The sequence below is a fragment of the Nycticebus coucang genome, chromosome 4 (genome assembly GCF_027406575.1).
Source record: "Nycticebus coucang isolate mNycCou1 chromosome 4, mNycCou1.pri, whole genome shotgun sequence".
NCBI classification, from domain to species: domain Eukaryota; kingdom Metazoa; phylum Chordata; class Mammalia; order Primates; family Lorisidae; genus Nycticebus; species Nycticebus coucang.
The window spans coordinates 71382605-71401349 of NC_069783.1; the positions used below are offsets into that span (position 1 = coordinate 71382605).

The 18745-nt window shown below is 35.1% G+C and overlaps 1 protein-coding gene across 1 annotated transcript in view; it reads right to left on the bottom strand.

Moving 5' to 3' along the window:
* The window catches only part of EXOC6B (exocyst complex component 6B), a 782024-nt gene that overhangs the window by 590879 nt on the left and 172400 nt on the right, over window positions 1–18745 (bottom strand). The gene's annotated exons all lie outside the window — the stretch shown is intronic.

The window sequence follows — 18745 nt, forward strand, 5'->3', positions numbered from 1 at the left end:
AATATAGCTTTCCATATACAGTCACCCCTCAGTATCAACAAGGTGTCAGTTCCAGGATCTCCCTGCAGATATGAATATCTATGAATGCTCAAGTTTCTTACATAAAAGGGTGTTGTAATTACAAATAACCTACACATATCCTCCTGTTTATTTTAAATCATCTCTGGATTACATACAAAATCGAATATAATACACAAGCTATGTAAATAGCTGTTATACTGTTTTTAATTTGTATTGTTTTTTGTGTTATTATTCATTGTTTTCATTTTTTTCAAATATATTCACCTACAGTTTGTTGAATGTGTAGGTGCAGAGAGATGGTGATATCTTGTTAAGATACAAAGACCACAAAAAAACACACATACATAGAGTTCTCTTTATCAACCACCAGAAGACAAAGACTTTGAGGGAGTAATGACTACTCCAGTTTTTGATTCTGACCATTTTTTTTAATGTACTAACTTCTTACTGCTATTAAGGGTAATTATCTCCCATGACAAACCATTCTGATTTCAAAAATAATATTTTCTCAATTTTCAAAAATCTCCAGATACTTTAAAATTAATATAAAGATTCATTATCACTGTTATGAATTTACACAAACTTATGAATTTACCCAAAATACACACATGCAAGTTGGCGTCAAATATGACAAAGCTTTTTCTTTCCCCCAAATAACTGCTCTAATCAATCTGCAGAGAATTTTCACATAATAATTGAAAGCAGTTCTAAATTTGCTATAGATATGCAATTAGAAAAGTGTGTCAGGAAGGTAAGGTAGGCTAAACTTGTCAACAGAATAACATTTTGTGCAAGTTTTCCAACAAATACAATGTGGTCAGTTGAAAATTTTCAATTTACAATAAAAACTCTTGACATTGATTGTTAGGTAGCCGCTCAAAAAGAACCAAAAGACTCCACGAGAGAAAAATAAAACTTTCTTTTTTTTTTTTTGAGACAGACTCTCACTCTGTCACCCGGGTAGAGTGTTGTGTTGTCACAGCTCACAGCAACCTCAAAATCTTAGGCTCACGTAATCCTCTTGCCTCAGCCTCCCAAGTAGCTGGAACTATAGGCATCCACCAAACATCCAGCTAGTTTTTCTACTTTTAGTAGAGATGGGGGTCTCACTCTTTCTCAGGATGGTCTTGAACTCCCAAGCACAGGCTATCCACCTGCTTCAGCCTCCCAGATTACAGGCGTGAGCCACCATGCCTGGATGAAAAAATACAGCTTTAATGATCTAACCATGTCTGACACATCCCAGTCTGTAGTCATCTTGATGTCATGTAGCCATGACATCATGAACAAAGACTCCATCCCAACTAGGTTCAAAGGTTATAAAGTCTAAAGTTTAAAATCGCATAGACCTATACAAAGGAATAATTTAGGTGGCCATCTGTCATTTTTCAATTACAAATAATCAACTTTTCTATATTTTTGGCTAAAGGTTCATCTCTGTTGAGATTCTAATGATACTTTCCCAATCAGTGAATTGCCTAGCAAAAATTAATTACAGTTTCTAGTAATTACTAGTCCCATTACTGTTAAATATGCTTCCATTCTAGCCTATTATTTCTGTTACACTGCATGATCAATGGCCAAAAAAGGAAAAAAAACAAAAAACAAACATACTCCATTAGGACAGAAGAATAAAATGTATATTTTCTAAAATATATGCTGCATATTCATTGCTTTAACATATGATATTAAAAACAAGGTCAAGTGCTTCTTCCCTTATGCTGTATGAATGTGCCTCTCTGGATAATTTCTTTACAAACCATTAAGCAAGGCAGATAGATACACACAAAACACTTCTGAACAAACTTTTGGAGGACATATAATCACTTTCCAATGAAATGTTTTCCCAGAGTCATTTACCCAAAGAACTCCTGAAGGACTGACTTTTTAAGTATGTGTTTGTGTGTGTTTTGTGTGTATGTGTCATGCTAGTGGGGGTAGGCAGGGAGGAGGATAGGCAATGTAATTGTCTATTCACAAGGTTGACCTGCCTTATTTCTTTTGGGTAATGATCATGAGCTGAAACTCTGCCTTAGATTATCTCTCAGCAATTTTTACTATTCTATACTTTTGCCATAATTACATTATTTCCTTAGCTTAGAAAGATATTCAAACTATGGCCTTACAGGATGGATTTTTAAAACAGCCACAAAATTCTTTAGACGTTCAGTATTAAGATATGTATATCAGCCAGATGCAGTGACTCATCCCTGTAATCTCAGCACTCTAAGAAGTAAAGGGGAGGGATTGCTTGAGGTCAGAAGTTCAAGGCCAGCCTGAGCACAGCGAGACCTCACCTCTACCAAAAATAGAAAAATTAGACAGGCATGATAGTAAGGACCTGTAGTTCTAGCTACTCAGGAGGCTGAGGCAGGAGGATTGCTTATGCTCAGGAGTTTGAGGTTGCTTTGAGCTAGGCTGAGGCCACAGGTACTGTACCCTGAATGACAATGCAGGACTCTGTCTCAAAAAAAAAAAAAAAGCCCAAGTGTGCTGGCCACGCCTGTAATGCTAGTTCTCCAGGAGGCTGAGGTGGGTAAATAGCACTCTGGGAGGCCAAGGTGGGTAGATAGACTCAGGAGTTTGAGACCACCCTGAGCAAGAGTGAGATCTCATCTCTATTAAAAACAGAAAAACTAGCTCAGCACCTATAGTTCAGTGGTTAGGGTGCTGGCTACATAAACTGGGACTGGCGGGTTTGAACCTGGCCCAGGCTTGCTAAGCAACAATGACAACTGCAACAAAAAAAATAGCCAGGCACCGTGGCAGATACCTGTAGTCCTGGCTAGTTGGGAGGCTGAGGCAAAATAATCACTTGAACCCAAGAGTTTGAGGTTGCTGTGATCTGTGACACCATAGCACTCTACCGAAGGTGACATAATGAGATTGTCTCAAAAAAAAAAAAAAAAAAAAGAAAGAAAGAAAGAAAAGAAAAGAAAAACTACCCAGGTGTAGACTACTACCCAGCCTGTAGTCCCAGCTACTCGGGAGGCTGAGGCAAGAGGATTTCTTAAGCCCAAGAGTTTGAAGTGGCTGTAAACTATGATGCCATGGCACACTACCCACGCCAACAGAGTGAAGCTTTGACTCAAAAAACAAAAAAGAGAGGGCCATCTATGACTCCTTCCTTAACTAAAGCAAGGTTATAACTGCTTGACCAATACAATGTGACTTCCAAAGATAAACCAAATAAGGTAATGAAACTTCCACTTTGTGCTTAGGAATCACATGTAAGCACTCAAAATCAGCAAATCTAATCTGTAAGTCCCAACAAAGGGGGCAGAGTTGTGAGTGAAGGGGTCTGCTCCAGATGATTCCAACTCTTAGTTCTCAGCCACTCCCAGCCTTAAATTCATCCCAGCTGATGCCCTAGACATCTTAGAGCAGAGATAAGTCATCTTCACTGTGCCCTTATCAAATTCCTGACCCAAAGAATTTATAAGCACAAATAATAAAATAGTTGCTGTTTTCAGCTACTAAGTTTTGTGATAATTTGTTATACAGCAATAGTAATTGCAACATCATGTATCCAAATTTAATTTAAATGCCACCTTATTATTAAACTTATAGTATCTTATACAAACTGTAGGAGATTCCTCACTTCTCTAAAATCTTTTATCATTTTATCTTTATTTCTTCCATAGTATTTATTTGATACCTTGTATTCCTATTATTTGTGCATGTTTTTCATTTTTCATTAGAAGACAAAGCTCCTTCAGGACAAGATTTTTCATCTGTGAATATCATAATGCCTACCCATAGGACTTTACATATCATAACTACTCAATACAAACTTCATGAATGAATGAATGAGCTAATCAGGATTAGATAAGAGACATATTACTTCTAGGGAGGAAAAGAAATATATACCAGATAGGAAAAGAAAGAAATAAAATGGTTATCAAAAGAATAAAAACAAACAGCATGTACTTATTTTTCTTTTGGAAATGTAATAGAAGAATCCAGAATGTATCAACAAATTTGACTCTATAAAATTTTAAATTTTCAAAGAAAATTAAATTTTTTTAAAAAGCACAGACTAGAGAAATACTAGCCTCATATGTAAAGAAAATTCTGCTATATACAAGGCTCAAATATTTCACAGAAAAGAATCAAATTCCCAATAACACGATAGAAATTCATGCAAGAGGAGATGCAAACCTCTAAATAACATGTAGGGAAAGAACATGGGAAAATAGCATTGACAGGATAATAGAACTTCAATTCAAAATATCATTAAAATATTCATAAATCTTCATATATTCTAGCATGATCTATTAGTAAAAGAGCTATAAACTGTAGCCTAAGGTAATCTTAGAAGGTGATGGAATTGTTCTGTACCCTGTCTGCAGCAGGGATAACATGAGATTCATGTACACCAAAAAATAATAAATTTTATTATATGTAAGTTTTTTTAAGTTTTTAAACCAGTTTACAGTTACTTTCTACTAAAATTCTTTCTTAAGGAAATCTAGAAGGATGTAAGAAAATACCACTGAGCTAGATATCTCTCTCTTCTAGACAATCCTCAGGCCCACTGCTCTGACCCTCCTAAACATGGAGACTATATCTTTTTCTTCTTTTATTCTTATTTCCTTATATGTCAGTTCCATTAGCATTATTTTGATAAAGTTTACATGCTCAGCAAAGAAAACACTTTGTCAAAAGACAAAATTAAAACACTTGCTGACAGCACAATAATCCTAGTAATTTTCAATTCTATTTTTCCAGGGCCAGTAAGAACTACCTTCTAGGTTAGAAGGTGCACCACAAGGAGGAAGGCTCTAGAGCCAACCCTCAAATTTGGCTCCACTACATTCTATACACATGGCAGGGGTCTAGAGTCATTAAAAAGAAAAAAATAGCTCCTCAATAAACTGAACTGTCTATATTAAGAAGTATTAGCACAGAAGGAAATAAGAAAATAAGGAGCTCAGAGTACAGCTCAACCTAGTAACTGAGAAATACGATCACCAGATTCATAAATGAAGTTGTTTGAAGAGACTATAGAACGACAAAGAGCCCAAAATCAAATTTCTAAGAATAACATAAAGAGATGCATTTAAGTCTCACTAATTTCTATGGCCTGAATTGCTCATTAAAACAGATTTTATAGCTGAGTGCGGTGGGGTGTTCTTATAATCCCACCTCTCTGGAGGCTAAGGCAAGAGAATGGCTATAGTCCAGCAATTTAAATCCACCCTGGGTAACATAGCAAAATCACTTCTCTTAAAAAACAAAAGTAATTAATTAATTAAAATTAAAAAAGAAAACAGATCTGGAGTTTGGTTTCTCAGTGACATTAAAGCCATCACTGCAAATACAGTTTAAAAAAAAAAAAGGCTTGTATTTTTTAACACTGAAGCATAAAAATGATAAGGAAAATCTAATGTTTAAAAAATAAATTAATAAAATAAAATACTGCCCCTACAAAAACTTATACTTTCTTAAACCAGTTTGTTTAAAAAGTAGTCATGAAAAATGTGGTTGTCATTCTTGAATAAGATGAAGAGGTGAACAGTTGGCATCAGGCTATCAATACCCAAGCTATCCCAATTGAAGACTTCAATTGCCTGATAAAATCATGTAGATCTCAAAACAAAACCAGTCCAAAATAGCATACACATATTTACTAAGTGCCTGCTGTGTGCTAACCACAGTGTGAAGTACTTCATGTATATTACTTTATTGACAATCATTTATAAAGAAGGATACTAATGCTTAGATAAGTCATTTGTCCAGGCAACTTATAAGCAACAGATACAGTTTTTAATCCAGCTCTCCTGACTCACAAACCTATATTCTTTACTACTAAAGATACCACAAAAGTTTTTGTACAACAAAGATCTGACTAAGAATGGATTTATGAACTTATGCTCTCTAAAATCATTAGAAAAATTATTAAGGGGTAGATTGCTGCTCTCTATTCTATATTATCACTATAACTATATGACAATAATAGGATAAGGCATGCCCTGTCCTAGTTTACAAGTCAAGTACATATTAAGTAAATGCTTTAATGGTCTTTCAGGGTTTCATCAATGGAACCAGTCTCCCTTCTCCTAATTCTAGGTCTATTAAAGGGTCTACATTCTTAGATTATTATCTCAAAATATTCTTATAACCAATATAAAATCAGACTCAATTTTTTTAAAATAAAAGTAACTTGGGCTGGTAGTAACTCTTCTCATGCTATATATGATATTTGACAACTCAGAATTCTTCCATTTATAAAATGTTATAATAACTTTTATAATTTCATAAGACTTCTATTTCTTTGGGTATTAATGATACCTGTTGCCCAAACGAAGCATTAAAAAATAAAAGAATTAAAATGACCAAACCATTAAGAAATGAGTATAATTGTGATGGATGTGTTACTTAGTTCAATGTAAACATTTCACATTGTAGGTCGAAGCAGTACCCTGAACCCCATAAATGAATCAAAGTACAAAGTTATGATTTAATAAAAAATAATTAATAAAAAGGAGGAAAAAATAAAATGACCAAACCTATCAATCATGCTCTGTAAGATCTACAATATAGAATTATATTAAGTAGTTTAGGATAGAGAAGAACTGAATGTGAAAAAGCACTCACCAAATTTAGGATGGAATTCAAATAGTAGAAGGAATTATTATCCATAGGCAGGGTCCAAAGATTAATCACATGTAAGTAAAAAATGGACAAGATTTACAGCAATTTTAAAACATGTCCTGCGTATCCCTGTTCACTTGGTATGCCTTATAATGTCTTAGTATAAGGATTAGAATTAATAGTGAAGAGGGCGGCGCCTGTGGCTCAGCGAGTAGGGCGCCGGCCCCACATGCCGAGGGTGGCGGGTTCAAACCCAGCCCCGGTCAAACTGCAACAACAAAAAAAAATAGCCGGGCGTTGTGGCGGGCGCCTGTAGTCCCAGCTACTAGGGAGGCTGAGGCAAGAGAATCGCGGAAGCCCAGGAGTTAGAGGTTGCTGTGAGCCGTGTGACGCCACGGCACTCTACCCGAGGGCGGTACAGTGAGACTCTGTCTCTACAAAAAAAAAAAAAAAAAAAAAAAGAATTAATAGTGAAGATAAATGAGGATATAGAAAACAATCTAGGATGTGAGAAGAACCAGAACTAATTACTCCATATCCTTGGATTTAAACTCTCTAAAATTCAATAATTGGAATTTTTCTTTAGACCAAAGAACCACTAACCTACATGTGTGAAGTAGAAAATAAATTCCATGGCTCTCAAACTTGATTTAAACATTATATTTTAGTTATATTTACTTATATTTTAGTAACTTATAGTTGATTTTTAAAAATTAAGGTTCCATGGTTGATTTTAAAAATTAAAAATACATGATATAGCCAACATATAAGCCAGCTCATGAAGAAGCTGACCCCTCACCTCTTGTAAGCAGGATTTCTAGAACTAAGAGAGAGGGAAAGGCAAGAAGAGAGAAAATGAAAACAAGTAAAGGGGTGGGGGAAGAAGAGAAGCAAAAGAAAGGAAAAACAGAAACAGAAAAACTAACCCTGTAAAGAGATAGGAAGTAAAAAAGAAAGCAATCTTTGTTTTAAAATATTTTCCTATATTTTAATCACATAGTTATTATATTTGACTGGAAAAAACATCCATATCCAAGGAAGTAAGATATTAACTTCATAAATACATGTAACACAAGAATATTAACACTCCCAAACTTGTAATGAGAGGTCACTATCAAGTAAACACAAACTGTGATAGCTATTTCCAGTGGTAAGGTGAAAAATACATTTTGTTTTGTCCATCTTTTTTTTTTTAGAGACAGAGTTTCACTTCATGGCCTCCAGTAGAGTGCTGTGACGTCACAGCTCACAGCAACCTCTAGCTCTTGGGCTTAGGCGATTCTCTTGTCTCAGTCTCCCGAGTAGCTGAGACTACAGGTGCCCGCTATTTTTGTTGTTGTTGTTGCAGTTTGGCCAGGGCGGGTTTGAACCTGCCACCCTCGGTATATGGGGCCGGCGCCCTACTCACTGAGCCACAGACGCCACCCTTTAGAAAGGCTGATTAGCCATGCCTGACCAGATATAAACTTAACCTGATGACTCAAGGTTGTTCTTGGCTCCTTATATAACACTGTTTAATAGCACTTAGGCAGTATGTTTACATATTATATTTAGGGCATCATTTCGAATAATCTTTTTCATATTCTTGCATATTTCAGAGGCTAAACCATATAATGAAAACAGCTTCTTATTTATGTTAAAAACAATCCATTTCAACCTCATAACTTAGATCTAAAGGTCAAAATCAAACGTGAGTTCAGTGAACTGAACCTAATTTTCACATTGGTATGGGACATTTATTCGTGATACCTGGGACAGCAGTAAATCCCAGGAATACTGTAGTGAAAAGAAGTTGTTATTGTACAAACCACCCAAAAAAATCTTCATGGTGTGGGTTGTGTTCTTTATCTTAAATTTAAGAGAAAGTTAAGTTTCTCAATGAAATAATTATGATGCCTCTCTGGCTCTATTCCAGGAGACCCAATTTTCAGCATTATTTTCCTTCATTGCTGTAATTCCCATTTTCCTCCATGTTTTTGTGCAGCAACACAGAAACCACTCACTAACTCACCACTCACTCACTCACATGTGCCAAAGTATGAAATAAGTGTGAGAGCCTTCAGAGGTGGCAAGGGTAGGACAGTGTGACATTTATCTTGCAACCAAAAGAAGGTGCTGAAGGGCGGTGCCTGTGGCTCAGTGAGAGTAGGGCGCCAGTCCCATATGCCGGAGGTGGCAGGTTCAAACCCAGCCCCAGCCAAAAAAAAAAGCCACAAAAAAAAAAAATATTTATCTTAAGATTTCAAGGTCAAGGAAAGAGATCATTCTGATTATCACAAATTTTCAACCTTTATCTCCATCCTCAAGATTTTATATTACAAAAAAATTACATTTACTTTGTTGCCCATTATAGCAAATGTATATGTTCTCTTCTCAATAAGGCGAACAGTACTCTAGAAAATTGACTAGGCCTTAATTTCAATCACATACAAAACATAATTCTAATCCTATTTTGCTATGGCAATGAATTTGAGTACCAGAGACTCCTCAATTACACCACATAGAACAGAAAAGAAAATCAATAATGCCATGGATAAGCGTAAAAAGTCCCTTAAATATGGGGAACTCTTCCTTTGTAACCTGAGAGTTGAAATTTTTCCTGCATCACACCCATCAACAAATTCTGTTTGCTATACATATATTCCAAATACAACCAGCTATACTTTTTTTTTCAACATACTTCATCAAAATTATTCATGTAAAGCTAAGAATAGTTAAATTATACACAAATAGTTCTACAAGGTTTATTGTGAGAAACAAAATTTTCTCCCCTCTTCTTTTTTCCCCTCAAATCCTGCTCCCCAGAGACAACCACCCTTTTGATGTTTACCTTTTTATAGAAAATGCTTATGTGTGATACTCTTTGGGTTAACTGTGGTAAAATACACATTACAAAAAATGCACCATTTTCAGCATTTTTAAGTGTACTGTTCTGTGGCATGCAGTTACATTCAAAATGTTTTGTAAACATCTTCAAATTTCCTCAACTTCAAACTTCCCCAACTGAAGTTCTATACCCATCAAACACTAAGTCACCATCCCTGCCCCAGCAGATCTGAGAAAACATCATCCTACTTTCTGTCTCTATGAATTTGAAAATTCCAGGAACCTCAGATAAGTAGAATCATACAATACTGTACTTTTGTAACTGGCTTATTTTAATTAGCATAATGTTCCCCAGGTTCACCCACTCTGTAGCATTTGAATTTTTGTCAAAATTTCCTTCCTTTAATCCAGAGTATGTATATACCACATTCTCTTTATCCATTCATCTGTCCAGAGACATTTGAATTGCTTCTACCTTTTGGCTATTGTAGTTTTTTTTTAGTTTTAAGGATTATCTATTGGCTGTCTACTATAGATAGAAGATACTCTGTGAGATACTACAGAAGATAAGGAAATATTAAAAACCACACCTGTACTCTTAGAGGCCAGAGACTAGTAGGGAAGACAGACAAGTAAAGCAGCAATCACATTAACAGAGCTCCCCACTGATGTGAGAGTGCTAGTGGCTCTCTCCCTTCGCCATTCTCAATGAGCTAGCTCAGTAAGGCTTAGCCCCATCTGAAGAACATTAGCTATGTTCTGCTGGTAAAAATAGCACTGATAGGAGAATCCTCCTAGCTGAGTCACTTCCTTAACTTAATGCATAGCTGACTAGATGGTCTCTGCCCTCCCAACTTCCCTATAAATGATACAAGAGCAGGATTCCTCTCCTGAGGCATGTCTCAGATTTTATACAGCAAAGCTAAACCTATCAGACCTCTTCACAGGATGACAGAAAAGGTTAGCACTGTGCTAAACTTTCTACCACTATTCTACTTGCCATCTAGTTTATTCTTATAATACCATATTATTTTAAGTATCATTGTTTTTTTAATAGAAGCCAAGAATCAGTCTCTAAATAATTTAAATCTCAAAACAACTCAAATATGTACCTATATATATGTATGGTATAAGTATTTTAATAACTGATGGCATAAGTATTATAATAAAACTTCTCCTTACCCCTAACTTCCTAAGCAATGGTCTGTTTTGTTTGGTTTTTTGTTTTTCTTTTTATTTGAGACAGAGTCTTACTTTGTCACCCTGTGTAGAGTACTGTAGTGTCCTAGCTCACAGCAATCTTAAACTCTTAGGCTCAAGCAATCCTCTTGCCTCGGCCTCCACCACAACACCCGGCTAGTGTTTTTCTATTTTTAGTAGAGTGGGGTCTTGTGCTTGCTCAGGCTAGGTGATGGTCTGTTTTAAGATAAACATACCACAAAGCCATGTTCACAAAGTACATTGAGAGTCTATGTGATGATTTTCTCTTAAATTTTAATAAAAGGAAAAGTTCTCCTAAAAAGCTGGTATACTTTGCTTAGCCAAAACAAATAAATACTATATATGTCATATATATATATACACATACATACACATATACACACACCCTATGTCTCCTTTTTTGAAAACTCAAAACCAAACTGCCATACTATTCATAATGAGATTTAAGAAATAAATGATTTATCTTCTCTCACCTCTACTCAGTATTAGGAGAGGCACTGATTTTTAAACTTAATGGTCAACTAATATATATGTGCTTTTTAACAGAGATTAGGTTCAAAATATTTAGGAAGCATATGTAATAGAAATTATTTTTTAAGACAAGCAGAAAAAAATGTGTTTAAAAATGAGATACCACCTTACCCCTAGGCCATGCCTATAGGCAAAAGTATAAGGGGCAAAAACTAGTATAAATAAACAACAAAATCAATAAGAGAATAAAAAATAAATCCAGGAGCACCATACCAATTTCTTTGGTGCCAAAGACCACATTTTGTGGATGTTTTCCACAGCATCATCATACAAGAGGTTTCAATGCCAATACTGCTTTTACATGGCAGTCATTACATGCCCTTTGTGAATTCAGACAGTAGTACTGTGGCAGATCTAAGTCAAAAGATGTTTGACACAATAAATAAAAGAACATATTTGCTCTAATGAAAACTTAGTAAAGAAAGTCAAGTGTTGAAAAAACTATGGTTGACAACTAATCTGACCCAAGCGTCAGTTTCTTTAAAACCAAAATTATTAAAGGAAGAATGCCTAGGAGATTTCAGTATCTTTTATAGGCAATTGGTTCCCTCCTTAACATCAATTATATAACACACATAATTTGCCAAAAGCAAGTTAGGATTTTAAAAGTAAATAAATCTTTCCCTTGTTAAAGGGCCTCACACAGAAATCAACCTAGTCAAGAATGTTTACATTACAAATGTTATTTAGTCCCACAAAGCCTAAGGCAAACCAATCAAAATAAGAAATACAGAACTTCTCTGCTGCACAAATCAATTCCATAACAAGTGAATTCCAGAAATCAATTTCAAAAGAAAAACTAGAAAATGGCAGACAATTAACAAAGAATTTCTTTGGTCCTTTCTTAAAAAATCGCTTCAAGCTAAACATGATAATTCCAAAAATAAGATATGCATAATATTTTGGAAACACACAGGAAAAGGATCAACATAGAAAATAGGGTAGGATAAGATGAAGGGGCTCTACCTGCTTTAATGATGACTCTGCTTTCCATGGCAGAAGCAGTATGTGTGCTTTCATCGAATACCATTTTTGAAACAAAAACAATAAGAAATGCAACATGAGAATATGAAAGGTTTTTTTTGAAAATAAAAACACTACTACTTCATTTAAAATTCAATACAGCAGTCTCCCTTTATCCACAGGGAATATGTTCCAGAAACGCTAGGCATTCTGTTGTTTAAGCCAAAAAAAAAAAAAAGAAACTCTAGGCAATGCCTAAAACCATGTAAAATTATGTTTCTCATATATATATATATATCTACCCTGTTTCTTCAAAAATAAGACATCTTCCGAAAATAAACACTAGACACCTACTTACAGGAAAGATAAGACATCCCCTGAAAATAAGACCTAGCGAATCTTTGGGAGCACACCTTAAAATAAGACACTGTCTTATTTTCGGGGAAACAGGATATGATAAACTTTAGTTTATAAATTAGGCATAGTAAGAGAGTAACGATAACTAATAATAAAATCAAACAATTATAACAATATGCCAGCATCACTACTCTTGTGCTCTGGGACCACTATTGAGTAAAACAAGGGTTACTTGAACACAAGTGCTACAAAACTGAGACAGTCCATCTGATAACCAAAAGGGCTGCTAAATGACTAATAGGTAGAGCAACACAGCATGGATACACGTATCAGGCAGGCCAGAGTGGAACAGCAGGAGATTTTATTACACTATTCAAAACAGTGCATAATTTAAAACTTAAGAAGTGCTTATTTCTGGAATGTTCCACTTAATATTTTTTGACCATAGTTGACTGTGGGCGACTAAAACCACAGAAAGTAACACCCTAAGTAAGGGTGAACTACTGTGCAGTAATAACGGTAAAATGGATAATTTTTAAATTCCTCCCAAGATTCTCCTAAAGAATTGAACTTATCTCCTAGTTTTCACACTTGCACATTTTCTTATTTTTCCACAGCTTCCCAGAGATATGGAAGACAGACAGAAGACTGACAGACTTCTAGATAGACACCTTTTGTTTTGTTTTATTTTTAGACGAGGTCTTGCTATATCACCCAGGCTGGTCTTGAACTCCTAGCTTCAAGTGATCCTCTTGCCTCAGCCTCCCAAGTAGTTGGGATTATAGGAGCGAGCCACCATGCCTGGCTAGATAAAACACTAGACACCAAACTATACCACTGTTTCTAGATCCCAAAGGCAATACACAAATGACCCAATTTAATAAGTACTTCTCTTTGAGGCCAAAATAGTAAGAGTGTATTAGTTTTCTTTGCTGCATAACAAATTACTACAAATTTAACATCTTAAAACAATTATCTCAGCATTTCCATGGATTAGGAGCTCAGAATGCTTTTTCTGATCACTTGTTCAGAGTCTCACCAGGCTGAAATCATGGTGTCAGTCAGGTCTGTGGTCTAATCTGCAGCTCAGGAGTCCTCTCCTGAGCTCATTCAGACAGTTGGCAGAATTCAGTTTCTTGTAGTTGTAGAAACAAGGTCCCCATTTTCTTGCTGGCTATCAGGGGCATTATTCTCAGCAACTCAGACTTCCTACAGTTTCTTCCCATGTGGCCATCTCCAAAACACAGCAATGTGTTTCTTCAAGACCAACAATAGAGCACCTGCTGCAGCTTTGAATCTCTGACGTCTTTATCCTCCTTTAAAGAAGCTCTCCTGATTAAATCAAGCCTGCCAACTCAAGAGGAGAATATTTTACAGGATGCACACAAAGAATGTAGGAATCTTAGGGGCTATCTCAGAATTCTGTCTATCACATTTACTCAAAGCAAAGAGCTTCCTAGTGATAAAGTTATATCTAAAGACGACATACAACTTTGCATACAGAAGAATGGATAAGTGACATATAATTCAGATCATCCTCAACGAGTACTTTTTGCATTTTATCTTTTGAAAAAATTGGACAAAAGACAGTATGAGATTATACTTTCAGGTAAACATTTAGAATGTAATTTGCTCATTAGAGATTAATAAGGATCAAACTCTTCTAGTGACTTATTTGGGCTGGTATATTCCAAAGAGATGCCTATCTACCAACTTGGTTCCACTGTATTGAAGACAAAGTCCACCCATGGATCACTGCAGCAACTCAATGGTAGAAACAGGAAAAGAGAGATAGTCACCAAGCCAAAGAAGTCACCTACATAATTTCTAGAAGAGCCCAGACTAATTATCATATTAAGAAAAACTTTCTGATCTTTTTTTCTCTGAATGATTCTAAAGAAGCCTACTTAAATGAGACAAGAGCAGTGTAAGAACAATAAAAAATTCTTCAAAGCTAAAACCAGGATTGTTGAGCTAAAAATAATAGTGATAAAGTTCTAAATGGCAGCACAACAATGCTAAAAATGGAATTAATAAATTAGAGGCAAACACATGGGGAGAAACGACAAAAGGATAAAATTATGAAGAATAATGGATATTTATCTTGCTAGGCCATATCATAACAGGTTATGACAATAACTAGCTATTCACAAAACCTGTATTTTCTTCCCCCTTATCACACAGCCAGACTATATTTCCAAGCTGCTGTTGAAGTGTTTGAGCTGTGACCAATGTAAAATTGGCAGAAGTGCTATGCATCACTAACAGCCTTGATCCACAAAACCTCCAAGCATTTACTTACTCTCTTTTCCCTTTTGCTTGTACCTGAGAACCACATGTTAAAGTGATAGAGCCACAAGTTAGAAAAAAAATTATTGCAAAAAAAAAAAAAAATCACAAATCAGAAACACTAATCCAGGATTGACATAAGTAAGAAATAAATCACTTCTTCTCCTTTTTTTTTTTTTTGAGATAAGGTCTCACACTGTATCTGCGCCCAGTCCGGTGGCATCAACAGAGCTCACTTCAGACTCCAACTCCTGACACCTAGATAATTTTTCAGATTTTTCTAGAGACAGGGTCTGACTCTTGGCAAGCTCAAAAACTTGCCCTCAAGAGATCCTCCAGCCCTGACCTCTCAAAGTGCTAGATTACAGGCATGAGCCACCATGCCCAGTCCTACTTTCTAACATCTACTTACTCAAAATATTTATTGAGCATTTACTGCGTGCAAAGTACGTGGTAGTTTCTCTACTTTCCAAGTACTACAGAAGATTTTAAAATGTGTTAAGATATCTTTACTCAAAGATTTTATTATATCATAGATTAGGATAATAACATACATAATAAGAGCTATTACTGAGATAAAAAATTTTATAGGAAGAATAAAGACTTATCAGTTAATTAAAAGTCTCAAATTCACAACAGATTTATTCATCGTATCTTTATATGACAAAAGTACAGCAACCAGCTAATAGTTTACACAAATTAAGTACCTGAGCAAACAAATTCATCTCAACCTGACCTGAGTGCCACTATAGGATCTGACCTTTACAAGTTGCTTAAAATTGATCCAGGTCACTTCCTTCGACTGGGCCTTAATTTCTACCAATAAAATGCAGAATAAGACCCGCTAACCTCACATTAAATAAATGGATTCTTCTTTCATCAAAAGGGAAGTAAATATACTTAAAAAACAGAATAAACTTTTTAAAAGGCAGCTTCCACAGAGGCTTTTAACTATATTCTCCTGTATTTTGAAAGTTTAGCAAAAAATTAGTCAATGACAATAAAGACTTATCTTAAAAGATACTCTGATTCCTGCATTCCAAATATATACCCAGCAATGAAAGGATGTATTTTCAATGATTAATTTTGTTTCTTAATCACCATTAACAATGATATGATATAATTATTTCTATCAGGTTTATAATCAACTAGTTTGTTTTCTTTTCCTTTACAAAATACTAAGAAAGTACAAATATTTTTGTTACATGGATACCTAGAATAATGCTTAAGTTGAGGCCTTTGGTGTGTCTGACACCAGAATAGTGTGCACTGCACCCAATTAGTAAGTTTTAGTCCATACCTCCCCTCCTACCATTCCTTGCTCTTGGTTTCCAATGTCCTTTATATCTTTGTGCCTATGTATACCCATCATTTGGCTCCCATTTATTAGAGTTTTTGATACTCTATTCTTAACACACTTTGCTTAGGATAATGGGCTCCAGTTCCATCCAGGTTGCTGCAAAACATATTATTTCAATCCTTTTTATGGTTGAGTAGTATTCCATGGTATATATAAACCACATTTTATCTACTCATGAATTGATGAGCACTTGGGTTTATTCCAATCATATCAACTGTGAATTATGCCACAATAAACATTCAAGTATGGGGTTTTTTTGATAAAATGATTTATCATATTTTCCTTTGGGCAGATACACAACAGCAGAATTACTGGATCGAACAATACATCCACATTTAATTATTTGAATAATCTCCTTACTGTTTTCCATAGAGCTTGTACTAATTTGCAGTCCCAACAGGACTGTACAAGTGTTCCTAACTCTCTGCATCCATGCCAGCATTTGTTGATTGCTGACTTTTTAATAATGGCCTTTTTGATATGGATAAGATGATATTTCATTATAGTTTTAACATGCATTTCCCCATAGTGATGTTGAGTACTTTTTCAAATATTTGGTCATTTCTATTATCTTCTTTTGAAAAACTTATGTTCACATATTTTGACCACTTTTTGATGGAGTTGGTTTTTCTTTCTAGCTGATTTGTTTTGAGATTTTTGTAGATTCTCATGTTAGCCTTTTGACAGATGTAAAGTTCGTAAATGTATTCTCCCACTTTATAGGTCATCTGTTGACTCTGTTATAGGTCATCTGTTGACTCTGTTAATTATTTCCCTTGCTATGCAGAAGCTTTTTAATTTAATAAAAGTCCCATATATTAATTTTGGTTGTTGCTGTTATTTGCCTTTGGGGTCTTAAACAAATTCTTTGCCTAAAGCAATGTCAAGAAGAATTTGTCCTATGTTTTTTAGAAGAAAACAAGTTTCATGCCTAACATTTAAGTCTTTTATCTATCTTGAATTAATTTTTGTACATGATGAGAGATTGGAGTCCTGTTTCATTCTTCTTTATGTGGCTATCCAATTTTCCTAGCACCATTTATTGAAGAGAAAGATACCTTTCTCAAGTGTTTGCTTAGTTAAAGATAAGTTGGTTGTAGACATACCATTTTATTTTGAGGTTCTCTATTCTTTTCCACTGGTCTGTATCTCTACTATTATACCAGTACCATTATGTTTTGGTTACTATAGCCTTGCAGCATAATTTAAAGACAGGTGATGTGATGGCTTCAGATTTGCTCTTATTGCTTACAATTGCTTTAGCTATTGAGGTACTTTTTTGGTTCCAAAGGAAACATGGGATTTTTTTAATATCTGTGGAATAAGACATTGATATTTTGATGGGAAATGCATTGAATCTCTAAATCATTTGGGGCGGTATTGGCATTTTAATGATGTTGATTCTGCCAATCCATGAGAATGGGATGTTTTTCCATTTGTTTCTATCATCTGTGATTTCTTTCAGTGTTTTATAGCTTTCCCTGTAGAGATCTTTTACCTCCTTGGTTAAGTATATCCCTAGGTATTCTACTTTCTTTGTACCTATTATGGATAGCATTAAGTTCTTGACTATCACTTTGACTGTTACTAACTTGTGTGCATTGACTTTATAACCTGAAACTTTGCTGAATTTATTTCAATTCTAGGAGTCTTTTAGTGGAGTCTATAGGGTGTATGTTAGCACCAGGAGTAGCTTGGCCTCCTCTTTCTAGATCTGAATATCCTTTATTTCTTTTCTTTCTCTTGCCTCATTCCTCTGGCTAGGACTTCCAATACTATGTTGAATAGAAGTAGTGACACTGGACACCCTGGTCTTATTCCAATTCTTAAGGGGAATGCTTTCAACTTTTCCCCATTCAGTATAATGTTGGTTATAGGTTTTTCATATATGGCTTTTATAATTTTGAGGTATTATAATTTTATTTTATTGATCCTTTCATCCTTTTTTATTTTACTGATCATTTATCCCTTCTATGCATAGTGTGTTGAGGATTTTTATCATGAAAGGATACTGGATTTTGTTGAATGTTTTTTCTCCATTTATTAAGATCACAACATGGTCCTTGTTTTTGCTTTTATTTATGTGGTGAATAATGTTTATTGATTTTCTTATGTTCAGTTATCTTGTATCCAAGGGATGCATGGTGAATTATCCTTTTGATGTGCTTTTGAATTTGGTTTCCCAGTATTTTGTTGAAGGTTTCTGGATCTGGATCTACGTTCATGAGGGATACTGGTCTGTGGTTTTCTTTTGTTGTTGTCTCCTTCCCTGGCTTTGGTATCAAGATCATACCAGCTTCACAGAATGTGTTAGCTCTCCTTCTTGATGTTATTGAATAATTTCTGTAGGACAGATATCAGTTATTTTTTGTAGGTCTGATAGAATTCATCTGTGAATCTGTCTGATGCAGGGCTTTTTCTTTGGTTAGGAAATTTATTAGTGCTTCCATATCGCTGCTCATTATTGGTCTGTTCAGGATTTCTGTTTCTTCCTGAATCAAGTTTGGGAGGTTGTATGTTTCCAGAAATTTATCCATTTCTTCTAGGTTTTCTAGTTTATTTGCATAGAGGTTTTTGTAG